At 35.3% G+C, this 5,258-nt stretch overlaps 1 non-coding gene across 1 annotated transcript; it reads right to left on the bottom strand.

Annotated features, from left to right (window-relative positions):
• Positions 1-4,549: 4,549 nt before the first annotated feature.
• On the bottom strand, positions 4,550-4,683 carry LOC124238801 (small nucleolar RNA SNORA22). The gene has a single exon (XR_006888401.1). It is a non-coding gene; the product is annotated as a small nucleolar RNA SNORA22 (small nucleolar RNA).
• Positions 4,684-5,258: the final 575 nt, after the last annotated feature.

The following is a 5,258-nucleotide window of genomic DNA, read 5'->3' as shown; positions in this document are numbered from 1 at the left end:
GATGAGAAACCCTGTTAATCTGTTTCCATCTCTAAAATTCTTTAAATAAGAAAAACATGGACACAATTGAGCTTCTAACCCAACTATCCAAAACTATTAGGTTGCTTGAGAATCAAAAAAAAAAACAAACCTGTCCATCCCAGTCTCATTCCCAATGTAATGTGGTTAAAGTTCAAGGGCAAAGGTGGGAGAAAAGGAGTTAGCTGATAGAGTAAGTGTTGAGGCTCCTTACCAATGTTACCACCACTCTCTCAGTCATTTAATTGTTTTATAAGCTCCTCCCCTAATGACTCAGTTTTCACCAGCTTCATTGTCAGTTAGGATAGGGGAATGTGTCTAGCACCCTATGTCTAGGAAAAAAATCAAGGCACTTAATATACAGAATGTGCATGACATTCTTCTAAGAGTTATTAACCTTAAATAAAAGACCTCTCAGAACAATGGTCAGTGCTATGTAATTGTTTTGTTAGTAACTAATCCAGAACCATATGAAAGTAGTATAAGGCTTGGGAAGATGATAGTGGGGCTGATGACATTGGGGCAGACTATTATTTAGGACAAGGGCCATTCTCAACATGGTTTTTCATTCAAAATATGTAGAATTTCAACAAATATGAACTTAACTTTGAGATGTTTTTCTTTTGATTTTTATGGGGAATAGTTATGTTTTTTCCTGTTCACATATTTCCCTGTTTCATAAAATAGTAGTATTGAAGATACTTAAGATTCTGTATCCCACACAGACTCTTTGAAGTACAAGCAAGCTCGCTGCTTTCCTGCGGTTACAGGCGGATCACTTCTGGGGTTCAGCTCCCTAGATTTTCTTCTGCTTCCCTTTAATGTACGTCTCTGGAAGGGAGCGTCTTCCTTCAAAATAAAGCTGGCAGAATTATTCAATGGGAATTAACATATTTTTATTCCACAAAGGGAAAAAATTCAGTAAAGAAGACCTGCAAGAAAATAAAACAGTAAAGGTTGATTGATAGCTGAAAATGGTAGCAAACTTGAAATAAACCATTTTTCCAACCATGTGAATCAGAAGCAGGGTTCCATGGTGGTTACTGCTGAGGCCTCTGTCCAGCCCAATATGCCAGATAGTTAATTGTGACAGATAATTTTGAAAAGAGACACAGCAGAATAAAATACATGTGTCATTTTTTCTTCTATATTTGGGGCTTGTATAATAACGTCTTTGCCAATAGTAGTTAAATTGGTATAGTGTTCTTACTTTCTCACAAATATGGGAAATATATTTCATCTTATAATCTAACTCCAGATGTTGTTGCATGGAGAGTTTGTTGAGAATGATTCTAATACCCTTTAACAGCTTGTTGGGAAAGACCAATACGATCAATTTGCAGTATTTGCCATGGACATTTTTGGGTAAGTGATGACATTCATTTCACCTCCCTCTATGAGACAATTTGTTGATTCGGACCACTTGTAACTTGTTTAATTTTTTAAACTCGTCTAAAATGCCTGTTTATAATTTTATGTGTATGTATGTGTGTGTTTTTGTGTTAGCATTGGTGGATTTTCCTTTGTTTTGTTTTGTTTTGGGTTGAAGGAGGGCAAGGTAGTTTATGAAGGACACAGAGAAATACCTATTAATTATATAGAGAGCTTGTATTTTTGTGGCAGATTCTTTCTGACTTATCCCATCCAGATTTTATTGTTGTTCTACATGAATTATATTTCTGGATATGAAACGACTTTTTGAAATAGTGATTCTTGATGAATTCTCCTAGATTTTAGCCATTTATCAAATACATGTCTGCAATGGATTGAGAGAGGCTAAATAGTGTCAAGTTGGAGATTGTGGCTGTAAAAATATTTACCCTGGTGAATAAAAATCTGTTTTCTTTGAACCTAATTTTGAATCAAATGGAATTGGATAACAATTCATGTAGTATTGGGCTTGTGGACTCGGTGTTATACTGCTTAAATTTTGGGGGAGGAAGGAAGAAGAATATGACTATTTCTATACGTAGGCTCCATCAATTACTGGCTCTGTGAAGTAACCTCAGTTTTATCATTGGTAAAATGGACATAACCACAGTCAGGTTGGTTTTGAGAATTGAGTGAATTATGTAAATAAGACACATAAAATAATCTCTCAAAAAAGGCTCACAAAGAAAATCTATTTTCAGTATTATTGTATATGTAGTTGTCATTTGTCACAACAAAAAGAGAATCTCATTCCTGAGGTTGCTGATTCAGGAAAAAGGAAAAGACTATAAACGATTATGACGTTACATGGGAACTTAAAAGAACTCAGTGGTGAACGTGACAGCGTGGGATGATGTTGGTGGAGGCCAATTAGAGAAAGTGTAATGAAAATTTGGTTATCAGTGCTTTAACCTGCGTATGGTGTCCTCCATGACTTTGAGATGCAAAAAAGAAAAAGCTGGGTAGATTGGTAAGTACAGACTAAAGATAGGCTAATTGTTTATGTTGGTCTTTCCCACCAAGTCCCTATAGAATATCAGATCCTCAAAAACTCTCATGCAGTGACATTTGTAGATGGAATGTAAGCTGAAATATATCTCCCATCTTTATTTTAATTCAATTCTATTATGTGCAAATTTCCTGAGATAGGAAGTATAATATACCAATTTCTTCATACTTGTGGTAGGATGAATGTTCTGTGGGTCTTCTGGGAACAGCACATAGGGCTCTTTTATGCCTCCAGTTTGCCAGCACTGTTATTTTAGTTATGATGATGTGGGCCTTTGCTCTCTAATGGTTAAGGCTTTCTTCTCACCAGATGTGGTCTTTTGGAAAAGAGTTCAAACTGCTTGGCAGGTCAGTGAAGAGGAAGTGAGCATTGTCACTGCAAGTGCTCTGCCTATTTTGTGCATAAATGGATGCCTTTACTTTCCAAGGTTGTCAGTCTTTCACAAGAACTTACATTTAAATCATAATAATGATGCTACTTAAATTCCAGTTCAATTTGTCAGTACTCGATTAGCAAGCTGGCTGAACTCAGTGATAGAGAGGATGGCAGATCTTCTAGGGTGTCATTATAGCTTAAACTGGCTCTCACATTACCATTATTATTACTGTTAATTGTTATTTTGGGGGGAGGGTGCTGATAGGATTCCTACCATTTTTCTCAATGGGGAAGATGACACGGTCCCTTTCCGTGGGCTTCATGATCAAAGGTAAATAGGCATAGATATAATCTCACCTCAGAAAGGGAAGAGAAAGCTTAAATTCTATGATTTTCGTATATACATAATTGTAATTTAGATAGGGAAAGTTAAGCTCGAAGGCATTGATAGTGTGCATTTTTGCATTCATAAGCTTATATATCTGTTTGAATGTACATATGTATTTCTGCATCTGGATATATCTAGCTCATATACATGTGCTGTTATACTTTTAATAGATAGGAGCTCCAAATCAAAATCCTTCACAACATGCAACACTAAATGCATTTGGACATCACTTACGCATTTTCTTGTGGTACAGGTGATGACTGCCTGTGTTTAGTGCTCACTGTGTATAACGATTTCAGTTTTTGTTTTCAACTATTGTAGATGGATCAGAGTGAAAGTAAAGGTGTTGGGGATTCACTGAGTGAAGAAGAATCACTAATTTGTCTCTTTGTCTTTCACTCTGAGCAGTTACATGAAGATTTTATGTGCTTGTTGAATCAGAAGCTAGAGATCCTCCTCTTTACTAATTCTGGAACGAGTTGCACAGAAAATTGAAAGGACCTTGTGCTACGTATTTTCTGATGTGGCTCTATTTTTTCAAACTGCTTCCTCACACTAAGGATGCCATATAGCTGGAATCATCCAGTATGTAGCTTTTTTCAGATTTGCTTCTTTCACTTAGCAATATGCATTTAAGAATCCGCCATGTCTTTTTTGGATTGATAGTTCATATCTTTTTATTACTAATTAATATTCCATTTTATGGATGTATTGCATTTATGCATTCATATTTTGGAGGACATCTTGGTTGTTTGCAAGTTTGGGCAATTATAAATAAAGCTATTGTAGGTAATTTTGTACAGATTTTTATGTAGACGTAAGTTTTCAACTCATTTGGGCAAATACTAAGGAGCATGATTGCTGGATCACATGGTAAGAGTGTGTTTAGTTTTATGAGAAACTGCCAAACTGTCATTCAAAGTGACTGTACCATTTTGTATTCCCATCACCCATGAATGAGAGTTCCTGTGTCTCCACATCCTCATTAACATTTGGTGTTGTCAGTGTTTTGAATTTTAGACATTCTCATAGGTGTATAATGGTATCTTATTGTGGTTTCAAGTGGCAAGTCCCTAATGACCTATGATGTTGAACATCTTTTTATGCTTTTTTCCACCTCTATATCTTCTTTGTTGAGGTGTCTGTTTAGAACTATTACCTACTGTTTAAAGGGGTTATTTTATTATTGTCCAGTTTTAAGAGTTATTTGTATATTTTGAGTAAAAATACTTTATCAGACATGCATTTTGTGAAGATTTTCTCTTAGTCTGTGGTTTGTCTTTCATTCTTTTAAGGGTATCTTTTACAGAACAGATTTTTTTTTAATATAATGTGCTGACTTTCTGAATACACTTAAAAGGATAAATAGTCCTTTCAATGCAGAGGAAAAGAACAGATATTGCTCTAGCACAGATTCAAAACCAAGAGAACTATAAAGCACACTTGGGTGTTCACTGTGCAATAGAACAGAAATTTTTAATTTTTGTGAAGTCTGACATTAATTTTTTCTTTCATAGTATGTGCTTTTGGTGTTGTATCTAAGATGTCATAACCAAATCCAAGATCACCTAGATTTTCTCCTATTATCTTACAGGATTTTTGTAGTTTTGAATTTTACATTTAGACTTATGATTTATTTTGAGTTCGTTTTTGTACATGGTTGCATTTTGACATTCAAAAATTCATGCTGATATTGTATTTCAAATGCTCGTTTGCAGGAAAGCATAAAATTACCTCAGGGAAGCCTACTTGATTTAAGACAATTGAGAGAGTGTGTGTGATACTGGAAAGAGTAGAACAAGATTCTAGTTCTAAGAGGGCCATCTAACAGCCAAGTGACTCTCCTAGCCTCTGTTCTATCACATTTAAAGTAAGGACAACAACATGTGGTGAGCTTCCTCATATGTACTTTTGTAAGGATCAAATTACATGAACCATAGGGAAGAATCTTATAAATGCTCAAGAGCAAGCAACAAAATCAAGAGGCATTAGTAGGATTCCTAAACTTCCTTTACTCAGCTAAACACAGAAATATTA

The sequence above is a fragment of the Equus quagga genome, chromosome 4 (genome assembly GCF_021613505.1).
Source record: "Equus quagga isolate Etosha38 chromosome 4, UCLA_HA_Equagga_1.0, whole genome shotgun sequence".
Lineage (NCBI taxonomy): Eukaryota > Metazoa > Chordata > Mammalia > Perissodactyla > Equidae > Equus > Equus quagga.
The sequence above is the reverse complement of the archived record's forward strand: the minus strand, read 5'-3'. Positions and strand labels throughout refer to the sequence as shown.